The following is a 20,090-nucleotide window of genomic DNA, read 5'->3' on the forward strand; positions in this document are numbered from 1 at the left end:
GCTGTGAAGGTTGTAAGTGGAAACATTGGCAGGTGCAGATAGAAGAGTTAGACCTAAGCCCCCCTCATGAGCCGTCAGGATGGCCGAGTGGTCTAAGGCGCCAGACTCAAGAGAGCTTGATCTTCAGTGTAGCTGAGCCTTCTGGTCTCCTCATGGAGGCGTGGGTTCAAATCCCACTTCTGACAGGTCTCTTTTACACCCGTAAATCTTCCTGTTTTTTGCAGTGCGTTCCCGGCAAACACCACAATCTTTGCAGGAACCTGTAGCATGTGAAGAGAAATCCACCAACAATCAGGCTGGGCCCTCAATCACAATTCCATGGATTTCTGGAAATGACACCTCAGGCACACCTTCCATTAAATTTGCACTCCATCACAGTAACTGCCATGCTGGGTTTCTAACTAAGCAGTTGATCCCATCATTTGTTGTGAGGCTCTCCTGCCACCTTTTGGGCAGAGAAGGCACTGTCCCTGCAAAAACACAGGCAGACATGTTCAACAGGGCTTCCTGGTTATGTGGGAGGAGCAGAATGCCATTGGTCCCCCCTTGCAAATTCTAATTTACATAAGGAAGACAGAGAGGTAGCTGGGAGTAGGCACTGCACACGGGCATTGCACTCTCTCTTATGATTTGCAGCCAATTCTAGATTGAGGCAGGAGGAAAGGAGGTGACTCGCCCAACAATGGCTATACTGAGAAGTCAGCCACTCTGGGTCTCCCAGGTGAGTGTTTCAGGCCTGTGAGCCACTCATATAAATCTCGCCTGATTGAGCCTGATCGAGCGCGTATGAATCCAAATATCAAACCCCTCTTTCTCAGGCGCAGGAAATGGTGGGCCCTTCATTGCTTCTGGTGTGGAAGTCTATGGGGCAAGGGTCCAGGACTTGCAGAGGAGAACAATTGCCAGAAAGTGCTTGCTGTTCTCATCTGTGCCTTTTTTCTGCTCACTGGCTGATAGGAGATTGGCTGCCCCCTTTCTTGCTAGAGTGAAAAAACAACAACTTGAGAGAAAACATGACGTTGTGAGGCTCACTTAGAGGGAGACTAGCCAAATAGCCCTGCTTTTTTTCTGAAAGACGCTTCAGAAATTGTTCAAAATGTCTCCTGGCCACTCAGGCTCGTTGGTCTAGGGGTATGATTCTCGCTTCGGGTGCGAGAGGTCCCGGGTTCAAATCCCGGACGAGCCCATGCTGTGGACATTTTCAGGATGCTTGTAATATAGGAGCATTTCTTCTTTTCAATGCTATAAGACGCTGTGTATGTCGAGAAAGTTCCTTACCCTGCACGCTATTTTCCACTTGTGGCGGGATAAAGGAGTGCAGGACTTCTTTGCAACTGCTTTTCTGGGCCAGACCAGCATGGTAGGAACATTACATGCATAGTGTTTTTCTAGTGTAATTTCAGGACATGGTTTCAAAATCGCCTCTTGGAATAAAAGTGGTCCTCATTCCTGTCTTCCAAAGAAATAGAGACCGGGTAAGGAGAGCCCAACTTTGAGCTTCAAGGACATTGGCCCTTAGTCTGTGCATTCCAGCCCAATACATGCCAACAAGATTCCTGAGTTAGTGTCTGTTTCTGTAGTGTAGTGGTTATCACGTTCGCCTTACACGCGAAAGGTCCCTGGTTCGAGACCGGGCAGAAACAGCGGTTTGCTGTTTTTAACAGTGTTTGCCTTTACTGGCTGACTTTATAGGAAAGCTGAGATAATAGAGGCTGTCTATCCCTCACCAACCTGACGTAGTGTGCTCCAGGGATCTCAGTGACAGCTCGAAAAGAGAAGTGACGATAGCTTGCGCCATTCGCTTGCTCGCCCTTTGCTCTGAAGGGTGGGCCTACTTCATGAAAGCAAGGAATGAGAGCAGAAATGCTTTTCTTGTCCTCACCACAAGCAGACACTTAGAGAAAACAAACTGTCTGAAGGACAGAGGCTTTTTAATTTCTTGTTTGATGACGGCCATGGAAAAGACAGCAATCATATTGCAGAAGAGAGCAACATGTGCAGTTGCTTGCTTTGGGTGAAGCATTCACTGACTAGCTGCCACTAACCCCTGGAGCCGTGTCAGAGGTGACTCTTGCGTGGCTCGTTGGTCTAGGGGTATGATTCTCGCTTAGGGTGCGAGAGGTCCCGGGTTCAAATCCCGGACGAGCCCTTTTTAGAGCTAAACATACAAATCGTACTAAAAATGCACTATGCCTGACTATTTCTAGTAATACTCGGTGCATTGTTGCGCAACATATTCCTAACCTCAGAAGAAAAATGGATCACCGTGCTTTTTCTGCCTACCTGCTTAGTCTCAGTGTGTCCCAGGTGATGCTTTCCCAAGCTGTACTCGCAGACATTTAGGCATCAGATATTTGTCTGTCGATGCCTGCACAAGTAAATTTTGAATACGTCTAATTGCAAGCATGTTGGATGATATCTCTGAGGTTTTCACACTTGTTCTGCACATTCTGAGCCGCTGCTGATACAGCAGAATAGAAGTAGGGTGAAGCCTTGAGAGGAACTTTGCTTTAACAGTAGCAAGCAGCAAGGTCGTTTCTGTAGTGTAGTGGTCATCATGTTCGCCTAACACGCGAAAGGTCCCCGGTTCGAGACCGGGCAGAAACACTGAGCGTTGGCTGCTTTTATGTGCACACTCTAAAACCTTATTATCTGAATGCAAGTTTAAGAAGAGGTGGTCTTTGAACACAGTGAGCCGTGGGAAACTTTCTTTACCTTTGCAAGACGAAACAAAGTTATCTGCATCCATCATCTGGGGGTCGTTCTTGTGCCTATTTTTATTTTGTTTAAGCTATGTTGTATTGTTGGGGCCTTTACACCTGTGACATTGCTGTGAAGGTTGTAAGTGGAAACATTGGCAGGTGCAGATAGAAGAGTTAGACCTAAGCCCCCCTCATGAGCCGTCAGGATGGCCGAGTGGTCTAAGGCGCCAGACTCAAGAGAGCTTGATCTTCAGTGTAGCTGAGCCTTCTGGTCTCCTCATGGAGGCGTGGGTTCAAATCCCACTTCTGACAGGTCTCTTTTACACCCGTAAATCTTCCTGTTTTTTGCAGTGCGTTCCCGGCAAACACCACAATCTTTGCAGGAACCTGTAGCATGTGAAGAGAAATCCACCAACAATCAGGCTGGGCCCTCAATCACAATTCCATGGATTTCTGGAAATGACACCTCAGGCACACCTTCCATTAAATTTGCACTCCATCACAGTAACTGCCATGCTGGGTTTCTAACTAAGCAGTTGATCCCATCATTTGTTGTGAGGCTCTCCTGCCACCTTTTGGGCAGAGAAGGCACTGTCCCTGCAAAAACACAGGCAGACATGTTCAACAGGGCTTCCTGGTTATGTGGGAGGAGCAGAATGCCATTGGTCCCCCCTTGCAAATTCTAATTTACATAAGGAAGACAGAGAGGTAGCTGGGAGTAGGCACTGCACACGGGCATTGCACTCTCTCTTATGATTTGCAGCCAATTCTAGATTGAGGCAGGAGGAAAGGAGGTGACTCGCCCAACAATGGCTATACTGAGAAGTCAGCCACTCTGGGTCTCCCAGGTGAGTGTTTCAGGCCTGTGAGCCACTCATATAAATCTCGCCTGATTGAGCCTGATCGAGCGCGTATGAATCCAAATATCAAACCCCTCTTTCTCAGGCGCAGGAAATGGTGGGCCCTTCATTGCTTCTGGTGTGGAAGTCTATGGGGCAAGGGTCCAGGACTTGCAGAGGAGAACAATTGCCAGAAAGTGCTTGCTGTTCTCATCTGTGCCTTTTTTCTGCTCACTGGCTGATAGGAGATTGGCTGCCCCCTTTCTTGCTAGAGTGAAAAAACAACAACTTGAGAGAAAACATGACGTTGTGAGGCTCACTTAGAGGGAGACTAGCCAAATAGCCCTGCTTTTTTTCTGAAAGACGCTTCAGAAATTGTTCAAAATGTCTCCTGGCCACTCAGGCTCGTTGGTCTAGGGGTATGATTCTCGCTTCGGGTGCGAGAGGTCCCGGGTTCAAATCCCGGACGAGCCCATGCTGTGGACATTTTCAGGATGCTTGTAATATAGGAGCATTTCTTCTTTTCAATGCTATAAGACGCTGTGTATGTCGAGAAAGTTCCTTACCCTGCACGCTATTTTCCACTTGTGGCGGGATAAAGGAGTGCAGGACTTCTTTGCAACTGCTTTTCTGGGCCAGACCAGCATGGTAGGAACATTACATGCATAGTGTTTTTCTAGTGTAATTTCAGGACATGGTTTCAAAATCGCCTCTTGGAATAAAAGTGGTCCTCATTCCTGTCTTCCAAAGAAATAGAGACCGGGTAAGGAGAGCCCAACTTTGAGCTTCAAGGACATTGGCCCTTAGTCTGTGCATTCCAGCCCAATACATGCCAACAAGATTCCTGAGTTAGTGTCTGTTTCTGTAGTGTAGTGGTTATCACGTTCGCCTTACACGCGAAAGGTCCCTGGTTCGAGACCGGGCAGAAACAGCGGTTTGCTGTTTTTAACAGTGTTTGCCTTTACTGGCTGACTTTATAGGAAAGCTGAGATAATAGAGGCTGTCTATCCCTCACCAACCTGACGTAGTGTGCTCCAGGGATCTCAGTGACAGCTCGAAAAGAGAAGTGACGATAGCTTGCGCCATTCGCTTGCTCGCCCTTTGCTCTGAAGGGTGGGCCTACTTCATGAAAGCAAGGAATGAGAGCAGAAATGCTTTTCTTGTCCTCACCACAAGCAGACACTTAGAGAAAACAAACTGTCTGAAGGACAGAGGCTTTTTAATTTCTTGTTTGATGACGGCCATGGAAAAGACAGCAATCATATTGCAGAAGAGAGCAACATGTGCAGTTGCTTGCTTTGGGTGAAGCATTCACTGACTAGCTGCCACTAACCCCTGGAGCCGTGTCAGAGGTGACTCTTGCGTGGCTCGTTGGTCTAGGGGTATGATTCTCGCTTAGGGTGCGAGAGGTCCCGGGTTCAAATCCCGGACGAGCCCTTTTTAGAGCTAAACATACAAATCGTACTAAAAATGCACTATGCCTGACTATTTCTAGTAATACTCGGTGCATTGTTGCGCAACATATTCCTAACCTCAGAAGAAAAATGGATCACCGTGCTTTTTCTGCCTACCTGCTTAGTCTCAGTGTGTCCCAGGTGATGCTTTCCCAAGCTGTACTCGCAGACATTTAGGCATCAGATATTTGTCTGTCGATGCCTGCACAAGTAAATTTTGAATACGTCTAATTGCAAGCATGTTGGATGATATCTCTGAGGTTTTCACACTTGTTCTGCACATTCTGAGCCGCTGCTGATACAGCAGAATAGAAGTAGGGTGAAGCCTTGAGAGGAACTTTGCTTTAACAGTAGCAAGCAGCAAGGTCGTTTCTGTAGTGTAGTGGTCATCACGTTCGCCTAACACGCGAAAGGTCCTCGGTTCGAGACCGGGCAGAAACACTGAGTGTTGGCTGCTTTTATGTGCACACTCTAAAACCTTATTATCTGAATGCAAGTTTAAGAAGAGGTGGTCTTTGAACACAGTGAGCCGTGGGAAACTTTCTTTACCTTTGCAAGACGAAACAAAGTTATCTGCATCCATCATCTGGGGGTCGTTCTTGTGCCTATTTTTATTTTGTTTAAGCTATGTTGTATTGTTGGGGCCTTTACACCTGTGACATTGCTGTGAAGGTTGTAAGTGGAAACATTGGCAGGTGCAGATAGAAGAGTTAGACCTAAGCCCCCCTCATGAGCCGTCAGGATGGCCGAGTGGTCTAAGGCGCCAGACTCAAGAGAGCTTGATCTTCAGTGTAGCTGAGCCTTCTGGTCTCCTCATGGAGGCGTGGGTTCAAATCCCACTTCTGACAGGTCCCTTTTACACCCGTAAATCTTCCTGTTTTTTGCAGTGCGTTCCCGGCAAACACCACAATCTTTTCAGGAACCTGTAGCATGTGAAGAGAAATCCACCAACAATCAGGCTGGGCCCTCAATCACAATTCCATGGATTTCTGGAAATGACACCTCAGGCACACCTTCCATTAAATTTGCACTCCATCACAGTAACTGCCATGCTGGGTTTCTAACTAAGCAGTTGATCCCATCATTTGTTGTGAGGCTCTCCTGCCACCTTTTGGGCAGAGAAGGCACTGTCCCTGCAAAAACACAGGCAGACATGTTCAACAGGGCTTCCTGGTTATGTGGGAGGAGCAGAATGCCATTGGTCCCCCCTTGCAAATTCTAATTTACATAAGGAAGACAGAGAGGTAGCTGGGAGTAGGCACTGCACACGGGCATTGCACTCTCTCTTATGATTTGCAGCCAATTCTAGATTGAGGCAGGAGGAAAGGAGGTGACTCGCCCAACAATGGCTATACTGAGAAGTCAGCCACTCTGGGTCTCCCAGGTGAGTGTTTCAGGCCTGTGAGCCACTCATATAAATCTCGCCTGATTGAGCCTGATCGAGCGCTGAGCGATCGCGTTTGAATCCAAATATCAAACCCCTCTTTCTCAGGCGCAGGAAATGGTGGGCCCTTCATTGCTTCTGGTGTGGAAGTCTATGGGGCAAGGGTCCAGGACTTGCAGAGGAGAACAATTGCCAGAAAGTGCTTGCTGTTCTCATCTGTGCCTTTTTTCTGCTCACTGGCTGATAGGAGATTGGCTGCCCCCTTTCTTGCTAGAGTGAAAAAACAACAACTTGAGAGAAAACATGACGTTGTGAGGCTCACTTAGAGGGAGACTAGCCAAATAGCCCTGCTTTTTTTCTGAAAGACGCTTCAGAAATTGTTCAAAATGTCTCCTGGCCACTCAGGCTCGTTGGTCTAGGGGTATGATTCTCGCTTCGGGTGCGAGAGGTCCCGGGTTCAAATCCCGGACGAGCCCATGCTGTGGACATTTTCAGGATGCTTGTAATATAGGAGCATTTCTTCTTTTCAATGCTATAAGACGCTGTGTATGTCGAGAAAGTTCCTTACCCTGCACGCTATTTTCCACTTGTGGCGGGATAAAGGAGTGCAGGACTTCTTTGCAACTGCTTTTCTGGGCCAGACCAGCATGGTAGGAACATTACATGCATAGTGTTTTTCTAGTGCAATTTCAGGATATGGTTTCAAAATCGCCTCTTGGAATAAAAGTGGTCCTCATTCCTGTCTTCCAAAGAAATAGAGACCGGGTAAGGAGAGCCCAACTTTGAGCTTCAAGGACATTGGCCCTTAGTCTGTGCATTCCAGCCCAATACATGCCAACAAGATTCCTGAGTTAGTGTCTGTTTCTGTAGTGTAGTGGTTATCACGTTCGCCTTACACGCGAAAGGTCCCTGGTTCGAGACCGGGCAGAAACAGCGGTTTGCTGTTTTTAACAGTGTTTGCCTTTACTGGCTGACTTTATAGGAAAGCTGAGATAATAGAGGCTGTCTATCCCTCACCAACCTGACGTAGTGTGCTCCAGGGATCTCAGTGACAGCTCGAAAAGAGAAGTGACGATAGCTTGCGCCATTCGCTTGCTCGCCCTTTGCTCTGAAGGGTGGGCCTACTTCATGAAAGCAAGGAATGAGAGCAGAAATGCTTTTCTTGTCCTCACCGCAAGCAGACACTTAGAGAAAACAAACTGTCTGAAGGACAGAGGCTTTTTAATTTCTTGTTTGATGACGGCCATGGAAAAGACAGCAATCATATTGCAGAAGAGAGCAACATGTGCAGTTGCTTGCTTTGGGTGAAGCATTCACCGACTAGCTGCCACTAACCCCTGGAGCCATGTCAGAGGTGACTCTTGCGTGGCTCGTTGGTCTAGGGGTATGATTCTCGCTTAGGGTGCGAGAGGTCCCGGGTTCAAATCCCGGACGAGCCCTTTTTAGAGCTAAACATACAAATCGTACTAAAAATGCACTATGCCTGACTATTTCTAGTAATACTCGGTTGATTTTTTGCTTAACATATTCCTAACCTCAGTAGAAAAATGGATCACCGTGCTTTTTCTGCCTACCTGCTTAGTCTCAGTGTGTCCCAGGTGATGCTTTCCCAAGCTGTACTCGCAGACATTTAGGCATCAGATATTTGTCTGTCGATGCCTGCACAAGTAAATTTTGAATACGTCTAATTGCAAGCATGTTGGATGATATCTCTGAGGTTTTCACACTTGTTCTGCACATTCTGAGCCGCTGCTGATACAGCAGAATAGAAGTAGGGTGAAGCCTTGAGAGGAACTTTGCTTTAACAGTAGCAAGCAGCAAGGTCGTTTCTGTAGTGTAGTGGTCATCACGTTCGCCTAACACGCGAAAGGTCCCCGGTTCGAGACCGGGCAGAAACACTGAGCGTTGGCTGCTTTTATGTGCACACTCTAAAACCTTATTATCTGAATGCAAGTTTAAGAAGAGGTGGTCTTTGAACACAGTGAGCCGTGGGAAACTTTCTTTACCTTTGCAAGACGAAACAAAGTTATCTGCATCCATCATCTGGGGGTCGTTCTTGTGCCTATTTTTATTTTGTTTAAGCTATGTTGTATTGTTGGGGCCTTTACACCTGTGACATTGCTGTGAAGGTTGTAAGTGGAAACATTGGCAGGTGCAGATAGAAGAGTTAGACCTAAGCCCCCCCTCATGAGCCGTCAGGATGGCCGAGTGGTCTAAGGCGCCAGACTCAAGAGAGCTTGATCTTCAGTGTAGCTGAGCCTTCTGGTCTCCTCATGGAGGCGTGGGTTCAAATCCCACTTCTGACAGGTCCCTTTTACACCCGTAAATCTTCCTGTTTTTTGCAGTGCGTTCCCGGCAAACACCACAATCTTTGCAGGAACCTGTAGCATGTGAAGAGAAATCCACCAACAATCAGGCTGGGCCCTTAATCACAATTCCATGGATTTCTGGAAATGACACCTCAGGCACACCTTCCATTAAATTTGCACTCCATCACAGTAACTGCCATGCTGGGTTTCTAACTGAGCAGTTGATCCCATCATTTGTTGTGAGGCTCTCCTGCCACCTTTTGGGCAGAGAAGGCACTGTCCCTGCAAAAACACAGGCAGACATGTTCAACAGGGCTTCCTGGTTATGTGGGAGGAGCAGAATGCCATTGGTCCCCCCTTGCAAATTCTAATTTACATAAGGAAGACAGAGAGGTAGCTGGGAGTAGGCACTGCACACGGGCATTGCACTCTCTCTTATGATTTGCAGCCAATTCTAGATTGAGGCAGGAGGAAAGGAGGTGACTCGCCCAACAATGGCTATACTGAGAAGTCAGCCACTCTGGGTCTCCCAGGTGAGTGTTTCAGGCCTGTGAGCCACTCATATAAATCTCGCCTGATCGAGCGCTGAGCGAGCGCGTTTGAATCCAAATATCAAACCCCTCTTTCTCAGGCGCAGGAAATGGTGGGCCCTTCATTGCTTCTGGTGTGGAAGTCTATGGGGCAAGGGTCCAGGACTTGCAGAGGAGAACAATTGCCAGAAAGTGCTTGCTGTTCTCATCTGTGCCTTTTTTCTGCTCACTGGCTGATAGGAGATTGGCTGCCCCCTTTCTTGCTAGAGTGAAAAAACAACAACTTGAGAGAAAACATGACGTTGTGAGGCTCACTTAGAGGGAGACTAGCCAAATAGCCCTGCTTTTTTTCTGAAAGACGCTTCAGAAATTGTTCAAAATGTCTCCTGGCCACTCAGGCTCGTTGGTCTAGGGGTATGATTCTCGCTTCGGGTGCGAGAGGTCCCGGGTTCAAATCCCAGACGAGCCCATGCTGTGGACATTTTCAGGATGCTTGTAATATAGGAGCATTTCTTCTTTTCAATGCTATAAGACGCTGTGTATGTCGAGAAAGTTCCTTACCCTGCACGCTATTTTCCACTTGTGGCGGGATAAAGGAGTGCAGGACTTCTTTGCAACTGCTTTTCTGGGCCAGACCAGCATGGTAGGAACATTACATGCATAGTGTTTTTCTAGTGTAATTTCAGGACATGGTTTCAAAATCGCCTCTTGGAATAAAAGTGGTCCTCATTCCTGTCTTCCAAAGAAATAGAGACCGGGTAAGGAGAGCCCAACTTTGAGCTTCAAGGACATTGGCCCTTAGTCTGTGCATTCCAGCCCAATACATGCCAACAAGATTCCTGAGTTAGTGTCTGTTTCTGTAGTGTAGTGGTTATCACGTTCGCCTTACACGCGAAAGGTCCCTGGTTCGAGACCGGGCAGAAACAGCGGTTTGCTGTTTTTAACAGTGTTTGCCTTTACTGGCTGACTTTATAGGAAAGCTGAGATAATAGAGGCTGTCTATCCCTCACCAACCTGACGTAGTGTGCTCCAGGGATCTCAGTGACAGCTCGAAAAGAGAAGTGACGATAGCTTGCGCCATTCGCTTGCTCGCCCTTTGCTCTGAAGGGTGGGCCTACTTCATGAAAGCAAGGAATGAGAGCAGAAATGCTTTTCTTGTCCTCACCACAAGCAGACACTTAGAGAAAACAAACTGTCTGAAGGACAGAGGCTTTTTAATTTCTTGTTTGATGACGGCCATGGAAAAGACAGCAATCATATTGCAGAAGAGAGCAACATGTGCAGTTGCTTGCTTTGGGTGAAGCATTCACTGACTAGCTGCCACTAACCCCTGGAGCCGTGTCAGAGGTGACTCTTGCGTGGCTCGTTGGTCTAGGGGTATGATTCTCGCTTAGGGTGCGAGAGGTCCCGGGTTCAAATCCCGGACGAGCCATTTTTAGAGCTAAACATACAAATCGTACTAAAAATGCACAATGCCTGACTATTTCTAGTAATACTCGGTGCATTGTTGCGCAACATATTCCTAACCTCAGAAGAAAAATGGATCACCGTGCTTTTTCTGCCTACCTGCTTAGTCTCAGTGTGTCCCAGGTGATGCTTTCCCAAGCTGTACTCGCAGACATTTAGGCATCAGATATTTGTCTGTCGATGCCTGCACAAGTAAATTTTGAATACGTCTAATTGCAAGCATGTTGGATGATATCTCTGAGGTTTTCACACTTGTTCTGCACATTCTGAGCCGCTGCTGATACAGCAGAATAGAAGTAGGGTGAAGCCTTGAGAGGAACTTTGCTTTAACAGTAGCAAGCAGCAAGGTCGTTTCTGTAGTGTAGTGGTCATCACGTTCGCCTAACACGCGAAAGGTCCCCGGTTCGAGACCGGGCAGAAACACTGAGCGTTGGCTGCTTTTATGTGCACACTCTAAAACCTTATTATCTGAATGCAAGTTTAAGAAGAGGTGGTCTTTGAACACAGTGAGCCGTGGGAAACTTTCTTTACCTTTGCAAGACGAAACAAAGTTATCTGCATCCATCATCTGGGGGTCGTTCTTGTGCCTATTTTTATTTTGTTTAAGCTATGTTGTATTGTTGGGGCCTTTACACCTGTGACATTGCTGTGAAGGTTGTAAGTGGAAACATTGGCAGGTGCAGATAGAAGAGTTAGACCTAAGCCCCCCTCATGAGCCGTCAGGATGGCCGAGTGGTCTAAGGCGCCAGACTCAAGAGAGCTTGATCTTCAGTGTAGCTGAGCCTTCTGGTCTCCTCATGGAGGCGTGGGTTCAAATCCCACTTCTGACAGGTCTCTTTTACACCCGTAAATCTTCCTGTTTTTTGCAGTGCGTTCCCGGCAAACACCACAATCTTTGCAGGAACCTGTAGCATGTGAAGAGAAATCCACCAACAATCAGGCTGGGCCCTCAATCACAATTCCATGGATTTCTGGAAATGACACCTCAGGCACACCTTCCATTAAATTTGCACTCCATCACAGTAACTGCCATGCTGGGTTTCTAACTAAGCAGTTGATCCCATCATTTGTTGTGAGGCTCTCCTGCCACCTTTTGGGCAGAGAAGGCACTGTCCCTGCAAAAACACAGGCAGACATGTTCAACAGGGCTTCCTGGTTATGTGGGAGGAGCAGAATGCCATTGGTCCCCCCTTGCAAATTCTAATTTACATAAGGAAGACAGAGAGGTAGCTGGGAGTAGGCACTGCACACGGGCATTGCACTCTCTCTTATGATTTGCAGCCAATTCTAGATTGAGGCAGGAGGAAAGGAGGTGACTCGCCCAACAATGGCTATACTGAGAAGTCAGCCACTCTGGGTCTCCCAGGTGAGTGTTTCAGGCCTGTGAGCCACTCATATAAATCTCGCATGATTGAGCCTGATCGAGCGCGTATGAATCCAAATATCAAACCCCTCTTTCTCAGGCGCAGGAAATGGTGGGCCCTTCATTGCTTCTGGTGTGGAAGTCTATGGGGCAAGGGTCCAGGACTTGCAGAGGAGAACAATTGCCAGAAAGTGCTTGCTGTTCTCATCTGTGCCTTTTTTCTGCTCACTGGCTGATAGGAGATTGGCTGCCCCCTTTCTTGCTAGAGTGAAAAAACAACAACTTGAGAGAAAACATGACGTTGTGAGGCTCACTTAGAGGGAGACTAGCCAAATAGCCCTGCTTTTTTTCTGAAAGACGCTTCAGAAATTGTTCAAAATGTCTCCTGGCCACTCAGGCTCGTTGGTCTAGGGGTATGATTCTCGCTTCGGGTGCGAGAGGTCCCGGGTTCAAATCCCGGACGAGCCCATGCTGTGGACATTTTCAGGATGCTTGTAATATAGGAGCATTTCTTCTTTTCAATGCTATAAGACGCTGTGTATGTCGAGAAAGTTCCTTACCCTGCACGCTATTTTCCACTTGTGGCGGGATAAAGGAGTGCAGGACTTCTTTGCAACTGCTTTTCTGGGCCAGACCAGCATGGTAGGAACATTACATGCATAGTGTTTTTCTAGTGTAATTTCAGGACATGGTTTCAAAATCGCCTCTTGGAATAAAAGTGGTCCTCATTCCTGTCTTCCAAAGAAATAGAGACCGGGTAAGGAGAGCCCAACTTTGAGCTTCAAGGACATTGGCCCTTAGTCTGTGCATTCCAGCCCAATACATGCCAACAAGATTCCTGAGTTAGTGTCTGTTTCTGTAGTGTAGTGGTTATCACGTTCGCCTTACACGCGAAAGGTCCCTGGTTCGAGACCGGGCAGAAACAGCGGTTTGCTGTTTTTAACAGTGTTTGCCTTTACTGGCTGACTTTATAGGAAAGCTGAGATAATAGAGGCTGTCTATCCCTCACCAACCTGACGTAGTGTGCTCCAGGGATCTCAGTGACAGCTCGAAAAGAGAAGTGACGATAGCTTGCGCCATTCGCTTGCTCGCCCTTTGCTCTGAAGGGTGGGCCTACTTCATGAAAGCAAGGAATGAGAGCAGAAATGCTTTTCTTGTCCTCACCACAAGCAGACACTTAGAGAAAACAAACTGTCTGAAGGACAGAGGCTTTTTAATTTCTTGTTTGATGACGGCCATGGAAAAGACAGCAATCATATTGCAGAAGAGAGCAACATGTGCAGTTGCTTGCTTTGGGTGAAGCATTCACTGACTAGCTGCCACTAACCCCTGGAGCCGTGTCAGAGGTGACTCTTGCGTGGCTCGTTGGTCTAGGGGTATGATTCTCGCTTAGGGTGCGAGAGGTCCCGGGTTCAAATCCCGGACGAGCCCTTTTTAGAGCTAAACATACAAATCGTACTAAAAATGCACTATGCCTGACTATTTCTAGTAATACTCGGTGCATTGTTGCGCAACATATTCCTAACCTCAGAAGAAAAATGGATCACCGTGCTTTTTCTGCCTACCTGCTTAGTCTCAGTGTGTCCCAGGTGATGCTTTCCCAAGCTGTACTCGCAGACATTTAGGCATCAGATATTTGTCTGTCGATGCCTGCACAAGTAAATTTTGAATACGTCTAATTGCAAGCATGTTGGATGATATCTCTGAGGTTTTCACACTTGTTCTGCACATTCTGAGCCGCTGCTGATACAGCAGAATAGAAGTAGGGTGAAGCCTTGAGAGGAACTTTGCTTTAACAGTAGCAAGCAGCAAGGTCGTTTCTGTAGTGTAGTGGTCATCACGTTCGCCTAACACGCGAAAGGTCCTCGGTTCGAGACCGGGCAGAAACACTGAGTGTTGGCTGCTTTTATGTGCACACTCTAAAACCTTATTATCTGAATGCAAGTTTAAGAAGAGGTGGTCTTTGAACACAGTGAGCCGTGGGAAACTTTCTTTACCTTTGCAAGACGAAACAAAGTTATCTGCATCCATCATCTGGGGGTCGTTCTTGTGCCTATTTTTATTTTGTTTAAGCTATGTTGTATTGTTGGGGCCTTTACACCTGTGACATTGCTGTGAAGGTTGTAAGTGGAAACATTGGCAGGTGCAGATAGAAGAGTTAGACCTAAGCCCCCCTCATGAGCCGTCAGGATGGCCGAGTGGTCTAAGGCGCCAGACTCAAGAGAGCTTGATCTTCAGTGTAGCTGAGCCTTCTGGTCTCCTCATGGAGGCGTGGGTTCAAATCCCACTTCTGACAGGTCCCTTTTACACCCGTAAATCTTCCTGTTTTTTGCAGTGCGTTCCCGGCAAACACCACAATCTTTTCAGGAACCTGTAGCATGTGAAGAGAAATCCACCAACAATCAGGCTGGGCCCTCAATCACAATTCCATGGATTTCTGGAAATGACACCTCAGGCACACCTTCCATTAAATTTGCACTCCATCACAGTAACTGCCATGCTGGGTTTCTAACTAAGCAGTTGATCCCATCATTTGTTGTGAGGCTCTCCTGCCACCTTTTGGGCAGAGAAGGCACTGTCCCTGCAAAAACACAGGCAGACATGTTCAACAGGGCTTCCTGGTTATGTGGGAGGAGCAGAATGCCATTGGTCCCCCCTTGCAAATTCTAATTTACATAAGGAAGACAGAGAGGTAGCTGGGAGTAGGCACTGCACACGGGCATTGCACTCTCTCTTATGATTTGCAGCCAATTCTAGATTGAGGCAGGAGGAAAGGAGGTGACTCGCCCAACAATGGCTATACTGAGAAGTCAGCCACTCTGGGTCTCCCAGGTGAGTGTTTCAGGCCTGTGAGCCACTCATATAAATCTCGCCTGATTGAGCCTGATCGAGCGCTGAGCGATCGCGTTTGAATCCAAATATCAAACCCCTCTTTCTCAGGCGCAGGAAATGGTGGGCCCTTCATTGCTTCTGGTGTGGAAGTCTATGGGGCAAGGGTCCAGGACTTGCAGAGGAGAACAATTGCCAGAAAGTGCTTGCTGTTCTCATCTGTGCCTTTTTTCTGCTCACTGGCTGATAGGAGATTGGCTGCCCCCTTTCTTGCTAGAGTGAAAAAACAACAACTTGAGAGAAAACATGACGTTGTGAGGCTCACTTAGAGGGAGACTAGCCAAATAGCCCTGCTTTTTTTCTGAAAGACGCTTCAGAAATTGTTCAAAATGTCTCCTGGCCACTCAGGCTCGTTGGTCTAGGGGTATGATTCTCGCTTCGGGTGCGAGAGGTCCCGGGTTCAAATCCCGGACGAGCCCATGCTGTGGACATTTTCAGGATGCTTGTAATATAGGAGCATTTCTTCTTTTCAATGCTATAAGACGCTGTGTATGTCGAGAAAGTTCCTTACCCTGCACGCTATTTTCCACTTGTGGCGGGATAAAGGAGTGCAGGACTTCTTTGCAACTGCTTTTCTGGGCCAGACCAGCATGGTAGGAACATTACATGCATAGTGTTTTTCTAGTGCAATTTCAGGATATGGTTTCAAAATCGCCTCTTGGAATAAAAGTGGTCCTCATTCCTGTCTTCCAAAGAAATAGAGACCGGGTAAGGAGAGCCCAACTTTGAGCTTCAAGGACATTGGCCCTTAGTCTGTGCATTCCAGCCCAATACATGCCAACAAGATTCCTGAGTTAGTGTCTGTTTCTGTAGTGTAGTGGTTATCACGTTCGCCTTACACGCGAAAGGTCCCTGGTTCGAGACCGGGCAGAAACAGCGGTTTGCTGTTTTTAACAGTGTTTGCCTTTACTGGCTGACTTTATAGGAAAGCTGAGATAATAGAGGCTGTCTATCCCTCACCAACCTGACGTAGTGTGCTCCAGGGATCTCAGTGACAGCTCGAAAAGAGAAGTGACGATAGCTTGCGCCATTCGCTTGCTCGCCCTTTGCTCTGAAGGGTGGGCCTACTTCATGAAAGCAAGGAATGAGAGCAGAAATGCTTTTCTTGTCCTCACCGCAAGCAGACACTTAGAGAAAACAAACTGTCTGAAGGACAGAGGCTTTTTAATTTCTTGTTTGATGACGGCCATGGAAAAGACAGCAATCATATTGCAGAAGAGAGCAACATGTGCAGTTGCTTGCTTTGGGTGAAGCATTCACCGACTAGCTGCCACTAACCCCTGGAGCCATGTCAGAGGTGACTCTTGCGTGGCTCGTTGGTCTAGGGGTATGATTCTCGCTTAGGGTGCGAGAGGTCCCGGGTTCAAATCCCGGACGAGCCCTTTTTAGAGCTAAACATACAAATCGTACTAAAAATGCACTATGCCTGACTATTTCTAGTAATACTCGGTTGATTTTTTGCTTAACATATTCCTAACCTCAGTAGAAAAATGGATCACCGTGCTTTTTCTGCCTACCTGCTTAGTCTCAGTGTGTCCCAGGTGATGCTTTCCCAAGCTGTACTCGCAGACATTTAGGCATCAGATATTTGTCTGTCGATGCCTGCACAAGTAAATTTTGAATACGTCTAATTGCAAGCATGTTGGATGATATCTCTGAGGTTTTCACACTTGTTCTGCACATTCTGAGCCGCTGCTGATACAGCAGAATAGAAGTAGGGTGAAGCCTTGAGAGGAACTTTGCTTTAACAGTAGCAAGCAGCAAGGTCGTTTCTGTAGTGTAGTGGTCATCACGTTCGCCTAACACGCGAAAGGTCCCCGGTTCGAGACCGGGCAGAAACACTGAGCGTTGGCTGCTTTTATGTGCACACTCTAAAACCTTATTATCTGAATGCAAGTTTAAGAAGAGGTGGTCTTTGAACACAGTGAGCCGTGGGAAACTTTCTTTACCTTTGCAAGACGAAACAAAGTTATCTGCATCCATCATCTGGGGGTCGTTCTTGTGCCTATTTTTATTTTGTTTAAGCTATGTTGTATTGTTGGGGCCTTTACACCTGTGACATTGCTGTGAAGGTTGTAAGTGGAAACATTGGCAGGTGCAGATAGAAGAGTTAGACCTAAGCCCCCCCTCATGAGCCGTCAGGATGGCCGAGTGGTCTAAGGCGCCAGACTCAAGAGAGCTTGATCTTCAGTGTAGCTGAGCCTTCTGGTCTCCTCATGGAGGCGTGGGTTCAAATCCCACTTCTGACAGGTCCCTTTTACACCCGTAAATCTTCCTGTTTTTTGCAGTGCGTTCCCGGCAAACACCACAATCTTTGCAGGAACCTGTAGCATGTGAAGAGAAATCCACCAACAATCAGGCTGGGCCCTTAATCACAATTCCATGGATTTCTGGAAATGACACCTCAGGCACACCTTCCATTAAATTTGCACTCCATCACAGTAACTGCCATGCTGGGTTTCTAACTGAGCAGTTGATCCCATCATTTGTTGTGAGGCTCTCCTGCCACCTTTTGGGCAGAGAAGGCACTGTCCCTGCAAAAACACAGGCAGACATGTTCAACAGGGCTTCCTGGTTATGTGGGAGGAGCAGAATGCCATTGGTCCCCCCTTGCAAATTCTAATTTACATAAGGAAGACAGAGAGGTAGCTGGGAGTAGGCACTGCACACGGGCATTGCACTCTCTCTTATGATTTGCAGCCAATTCTAGATTGAGGCAGGAGGAAAGGAGGTGACTCGCCCAACAATGGCTATACTGAGAAGTCAGCCACTCTGGGTCTCCCAGGTGAGAGTTTCAGGCCTGTGAGCCACTCATATAAATCTCGCCTGATCGAGCCTGATCGAGCGCTGAGCGAGCGCGTTTGAATCCAAATATCAAACCCCTCTTTCTCAGGCGCAGGAAATGGTGGGCCCTTCATTGCTTCTGGTGTGGAAGTCTATGGGGCAAGGGTCCAGGACTTGCAGAGGAGAACAATTGCCAGAAAGTGCTTGCTGTTCTCATCTGTGCCTTTTTTCTGCTCACTGGCTGATAGGAGATTGGCTGCCCCCTTTCTTGCTAGAGTGAAAAAACAACAACTTGAGAGAAAACATGACGTTGTGAGGCTCACTTAGAGGGAGACTAGCCAAATAGCCCTGCTTTTTTTCTGAAAGACGCTTCAGAAATTGTTCAAAATGTCTCCTGGCCACTCAGGCTCGTTGGTCTAGGGGTATGATTCTCGCTTCGGGTGCGAGAGGTCCCGGGTTCAAATCCCAGACGAGCCCATGCTGTGGACATTTTCAGGATGCTTGTAATATAGGAGCATTTCTTCTTTTCAATGCTATAAGACGCTGTGTATGTCGAGAAAGTTCCTTACCCTGCACGCTATTTTCCACTTGTGGCGGGATAAAGGAGTGCAGGACTTCTTTGCAACTGCTTTTCTGGGCCAGACCAGCATGGTAGGAACATTACATGCATAGTGTTTTTCTAGTGTAATTTCAGGACATGGTTTCAAAATCGCCTCTTGGAATAAAAGTGGTCCTCATTCCTGTCTTCCAAAGAAATAGAGACCGGGTAAGGAGAGCCCAACTTTGAGCTTCAAGGACATTGGCCCTTAGTCTGTGCATTCCAGCCCAATACATGCCAACAAGATTCTTGAGTTAGTGTCTGTTTCTGTAGTGTAGTGGTTATCACGTTCGCCTTACACGCGAAAGGTCCCTGGTTCGAGACCGGGCAGAAACAGCGGTTTGCTGTTTTTAACAGTGTTTGCCTTTACTGGCTGACTTTATAGGAAAGCTGAGATAATAGAGGCTGTCTATCCCTCACCAACCTGACGTAGTGTGCTCCAGGGATCTCAGTGACAGCTCGAAAAGAGAAGTGACGATAGCTTGCGCCATTCGCTTGCTCGCCCTTTGCTCTGAAGGGTGGGCCTACTTCATGAAAGCAAGGAATGAGAGCAGAAATGCTTTTCTTGTCCTCACCACAAGCAGACACTTAGAGAAAACAAACTGTCTGAAGGACAGAGGCTTTTTAATTTCTTGTTTGATGACGGCCATGGAAAAGACAGCAATCATATTGCAGAAGAGAGCAACATGTGCAGTTGCTTGCTTTGGGTGAAGCATTCACTGACTAGCTGCCACTAACCCCTGGAGCCGTGTCAGAGGTGACTCTTGCGTGGCTCGTTGGTCTAGGGGTATGATTCTCGCTTAGGGTGCGAGAGGTCCCGGGTTCAAATCCCGGACGAGCCCTTTTTAGAGCTAAACATACAAATCGTACTAAAAATGCACTATGCCTGACTATTTCTAGTAATACTCGGTGCATTGTTGCGCAACATATTCCTAACCTCAGAAGAAAAATGGATCACCGTGCTTTTTCTGCCTACCTGCTTAGTCTCAGTGTGTCCCAGGTGATGCTTTCCCAAGCTGTACTCGCAGACATTTAGGCATCAGATATTTGTCTGTCGATGCCTGCACAAGTAAATTTTGAATACGTCTAATTGCAAGCATGTTGGATGATATCTCTGAGGTTTTCACACTTGTTCTGCACATTCTGAGCCGCTGCTGATACAGCAGAATAGAAGTAGGGTGAAGCCTTGAGAGGAACTTTGCTTTAACAGTAGCAAGCAGCAAGGTCGTTTCTGTAGTGTAGTGGTCATCACGTTCGCCTAACACGCGAAAGGTCCCCGGTTCGAGACCGGGCAGAAACACTGAGCGTTGGCTGCTTTTATGTGCACACTCTAAAACCTTATTATCTGAATGCAAGTTTAAGAAGAGGTGGTCTTTGAACACAGTGAGCCGTGGGAAACTTTCTTTACCTTTGCAAGACGAAACAAAGTTATCTGCATCCATCATCTGGGGGTCGTTCTTGTGCCTATTTTTATTTTGTTTAAGCTATGTTGTATTGTTGGGGCCTTTACACCTGTGACATTGCTGTGAAGGTTGTAAGTGGAAACATTGGCAGGTGCAGATAGAAGAGTTAGACCTAAGCCCCCCTCATGAGCCGTCAGGATGGCCGAGTGGTCTAAGGCGCCAGACTCAAGAGAGCTTGATCTTCAGTGTAGCTGAGCCTTCTGGTCTCCTCATGGAGGCGTGGGTTCAAATCCCACTTCTGACAGGTCTCTTTTACACCCGTAAATCTTCCTGTTTTTTGCAGTGCGTTCCCGGCAAACACCACAATC

The 20,090-nt window shown here is 47.3% G+C and overlaps 36 non-coding genes across 36 annotated transcripts; all 36 read left to right on the plus strand.

Annotated features, from left to right (window-relative positions):
• Positions 1-73: 73 nt before the first annotated feature.
• On the plus strand, positions 74-185 carry TRNAL-CAA (transfer RNA leucine (anticodon CAA)). The gene is made up of 2 exons: positions 74-111; positions 140-185. It is a non-coding gene; the product is annotated as a tRNA-Leu (tRNA).
• A 929-nt stretch (positions 186-1,114) lies between these two features.
• On the plus strand, positions 1,115-1,186 carry TRNAP-CGG (transfer RNA proline (anticodon CGG)). The gene has a single exon. It is a non-coding gene; the product is annotated as a tRNA-Pro (tRNA).
• A 384-nt stretch (positions 1,187-1,570) lies between these two features.
• TRNAV-UAC (transfer RNA valine (anticodon UAC)) lies at positions 1,571-1,643 on the plus strand. Its single transcript has one exon. It is a non-coding gene; the product is annotated as a tRNA-Val (tRNA).
• A 434-nt stretch (positions 1,644-2,077) lies between these two features.
• Positions 2,078-2,149, plus strand: TRNAP-AGG (transfer RNA proline (anticodon AGG)). The gene has a single exon. It is a non-coding gene; the product is annotated as a tRNA-Pro (tRNA).
• Positions 2,150-2,534: 385 nt separating this feature from the next.
• Positions 2,535-2,607, plus strand: TRNAV-AAC (transfer RNA valine (anticodon AAC)). Its single transcript has one exon. It is a non-coding gene; the product is annotated as a tRNA-Val (tRNA).
• Positions 2,608-2,902: 295 nt separating this feature from the next.
• On the plus strand, positions 2,903-3,014 carry TRNAL-CAA (transfer RNA leucine (anticodon CAA)). The gene is made up of 2 exons: positions 2,903-2,940; positions 2,969-3,014. It is a non-coding gene; the product is annotated as a tRNA-Leu (tRNA).
• Positions 3,015-3,943: 929 nt separating this feature from the next.
• TRNAP-CGG (transfer RNA proline (anticodon CGG)) lies at positions 3,944-4,015 on the plus strand. Its single transcript has one exon. It is a non-coding gene; the product is annotated as a tRNA-Pro (tRNA).
• A 384-nt stretch (positions 4,016-4,399) lies between these two features.
• Positions 4,400-4,472, plus strand: TRNAV-UAC (transfer RNA valine (anticodon UAC)). The gene has a single exon. It is a non-coding gene; the product is annotated as a tRNA-Val (tRNA).
• A 434-nt stretch (positions 4,473-4,906) lies between these two features.
• TRNAP-AGG (transfer RNA proline (anticodon AGG)) lies at positions 4,907-4,978 on the plus strand. The gene has a single exon. It is a non-coding gene; the product is annotated as a tRNA-Pro (tRNA).
• Positions 4,979-5,363: 385 nt separating this feature from the next.
• On the plus strand, positions 5,364-5,436 carry TRNAV-AAC (transfer RNA valine (anticodon AAC)). The gene has a single exon. It is a non-coding gene; the product is annotated as a tRNA-Val (tRNA).
• Positions 5,437-5,731: 295 nt separating this feature from the next.
• On the plus strand, positions 5,732-5,843 carry TRNAL-CAA (transfer RNA leucine (anticodon CAA)). Its single transcript has 2 exons — positions 5,732-5,769; positions 5,798-5,843. It is a non-coding gene; the product is annotated as a tRNA-Leu (tRNA).
• Positions 5,844-6,783: 940 nt separating this feature from the next.
• Positions 6,784-6,855, plus strand: TRNAP-CGG (transfer RNA proline (anticodon CGG)). The gene has a single exon. It is a non-coding gene; the product is annotated as a tRNA-Pro (tRNA).
• A 384-nt stretch (positions 6,856-7,239) lies between these two features.
• On the plus strand, positions 7,240-7,312 carry TRNAV-UAC (transfer RNA valine (anticodon UAC)). The gene has a single exon. It is a non-coding gene; the product is annotated as a tRNA-Val (tRNA).
• Positions 7,313-7,746: 434 nt separating this feature from the next.
• Positions 7,747-7,818, plus strand: TRNAP-AGG (transfer RNA proline (anticodon AGG)). Its single transcript has one exon. It is a non-coding gene; the product is annotated as a tRNA-Pro (tRNA).
• Positions 7,819-8,204: 386 nt separating this feature from the next.
• On the plus strand, positions 8,205-8,277 carry TRNAV-AAC (transfer RNA valine (anticodon AAC)). Its single transcript has one exon. It is a non-coding gene; the product is annotated as a tRNA-Val (tRNA).
• Positions 8,278-8,573: 296 nt separating this feature from the next.
• On the plus strand, positions 8,574-8,685 carry TRNAL-CAA (transfer RNA leucine (anticodon CAA)). Its single transcript has 2 exons — positions 8,574-8,611; positions 8,640-8,685. It is a non-coding gene; the product is annotated as a tRNA-Leu (tRNA).
• Positions 8,686-9,615: 930 nt separating this feature from the next.
• Positions 9,616-9,687, plus strand: TRNAP-CGG (transfer RNA proline (anticodon CGG)). The gene has a single exon. It is a non-coding gene; the product is annotated as a tRNA-Pro (tRNA).
• A 384-nt stretch (positions 9,688-10,071) lies between these two features.
• TRNAV-UAC (transfer RNA valine (anticodon UAC)) lies at positions 10,072-10,144 on the plus strand. Its single transcript has one exon. It is a non-coding gene; the product is annotated as a tRNA-Val (tRNA).
• A 434-nt stretch (positions 10,145-10,578) lies between these two features.
• Positions 10,579-10,650, plus strand: TRNAP-AGG (transfer RNA proline (anticodon AGG)). The gene has a single exon. It is a non-coding gene; the product is annotated as a tRNA-Pro (tRNA).
• Positions 10,651-11,035: 385 nt separating this feature from the next.
• On the plus strand, positions 11,036-11,108 carry TRNAV-AAC (transfer RNA valine (anticodon AAC)). The gene has a single exon. It is a non-coding gene; the product is annotated as a tRNA-Val (tRNA).
• A 295-nt stretch (positions 11,109-11,403) lies between these two features.
• On the plus strand, positions 11,404-11,515 carry TRNAL-CAA (transfer RNA leucine (anticodon CAA)). The gene is made up of 2 exons: positions 11,404-11,441; positions 11,470-11,515. It is a non-coding gene; the product is annotated as a tRNA-Leu (tRNA).
• Positions 11,516-12,444: 929 nt separating this feature from the next.
• On the plus strand, positions 12,445-12,516 carry TRNAP-CGG (transfer RNA proline (anticodon CGG)). Its single transcript has one exon. It is a non-coding gene; the product is annotated as a tRNA-Pro (tRNA).
• Positions 12,517-12,900: 384 nt separating this feature from the next.
• On the plus strand, positions 12,901-12,973 carry TRNAV-UAC (transfer RNA valine (anticodon UAC)). Its single transcript has one exon. It is a non-coding gene; the product is annotated as a tRNA-Val (tRNA).
• Positions 12,974-13,407: 434 nt separating this feature from the next.
• TRNAP-AGG (transfer RNA proline (anticodon AGG)) lies at positions 13,408-13,479 on the plus strand. The gene has a single exon. It is a non-coding gene; the product is annotated as a tRNA-Pro (tRNA).
• A 385-nt stretch (positions 13,480-13,864) lies between these two features.
• Positions 13,865-13,937, plus strand: TRNAV-AAC (transfer RNA valine (anticodon AAC)). Its single transcript has one exon. It is a non-coding gene; the product is annotated as a tRNA-Val (tRNA).
• Positions 13,938-14,232: 295 nt separating this feature from the next.
• On the plus strand, positions 14,233-14,344 carry TRNAL-CAA (transfer RNA leucine (anticodon CAA)). The gene is made up of 2 exons: positions 14,233-14,270; positions 14,299-14,344. It is a non-coding gene; the product is annotated as a tRNA-Leu (tRNA).
• A 940-nt stretch (positions 14,345-15,284) lies between these two features.
• TRNAP-CGG (transfer RNA proline (anticodon CGG)) lies at positions 15,285-15,356 on the plus strand. Its single transcript has one exon. It is a non-coding gene; the product is annotated as a tRNA-Pro (tRNA).
• A 384-nt stretch (positions 15,357-15,740) lies between these two features.
• On the plus strand, positions 15,741-15,813 carry TRNAV-UAC (transfer RNA valine (anticodon UAC)). The gene has a single exon. It is a non-coding gene; the product is annotated as a tRNA-Val (tRNA).
• A 434-nt stretch (positions 15,814-16,247) lies between these two features.
• Positions 16,248-16,319, plus strand: TRNAP-AGG (transfer RNA proline (anticodon AGG)). The gene has a single exon. It is a non-coding gene; the product is annotated as a tRNA-Pro (tRNA).
• A 386-nt stretch (positions 16,320-16,705) lies between these two features.
• On the plus strand, positions 16,706-16,778 carry TRNAV-AAC (transfer RNA valine (anticodon AAC)). The gene has a single exon. It is a non-coding gene; the product is annotated as a tRNA-Val (tRNA).
• A 296-nt stretch (positions 16,779-17,074) lies between these two features.
• TRNAL-CAA (transfer RNA leucine (anticodon CAA)) lies at positions 17,075-17,186 on the plus strand. Its single transcript has 2 exons — positions 17,075-17,112; positions 17,141-17,186. It is a non-coding gene; the product is annotated as a tRNA-Leu (tRNA).
• A 940-nt stretch (positions 17,187-18,126) lies between these two features.
• TRNAP-CGG (transfer RNA proline (anticodon CGG)) lies at positions 18,127-18,198 on the plus strand. The gene has a single exon. It is a non-coding gene; the product is annotated as a tRNA-Pro (tRNA).
• A 384-nt stretch (positions 18,199-18,582) lies between these two features.
• On the plus strand, positions 18,583-18,655 carry TRNAV-UAC (transfer RNA valine (anticodon UAC)). The gene has a single exon. It is a non-coding gene; the product is annotated as a tRNA-Val (tRNA).
• A 434-nt stretch (positions 18,656-19,089) lies between these two features.
• TRNAP-AGG (transfer RNA proline (anticodon AGG)) lies at positions 19,090-19,161 on the plus strand. The gene has a single exon. It is a non-coding gene; the product is annotated as a tRNA-Pro (tRNA).
• A 385-nt stretch (positions 19,162-19,546) lies between these two features.
• On the plus strand, positions 19,547-19,619 carry TRNAV-AAC (transfer RNA valine (anticodon AAC)). The gene has a single exon. It is a non-coding gene; the product is annotated as a tRNA-Val (tRNA).
• A 295-nt stretch (positions 19,620-19,914) lies between these two features.
• Positions 19,915-20,026, plus strand: TRNAL-CAA (transfer RNA leucine (anticodon CAA)). Its single transcript has 2 exons — positions 19,915-19,952; positions 19,981-20,026. It is a non-coding gene; the product is annotated as a tRNA-Leu (tRNA).
• The last annotated feature ends 64 nt before the right edge of the window (positions 20,027-20,090 follow it).

Source organism: Lissotriton helveticus, chromosome 10, assembly GCF_964261635.1.
Source record: "Lissotriton helveticus chromosome 10, aLisHel1.1, whole genome shotgun sequence".
Classification (NCBI taxonomy): domain Eukaryota; kingdom Metazoa; phylum Chordata; class Amphibia; order Caudata; family Salamandridae; genus Lissotriton; species Lissotriton helveticus.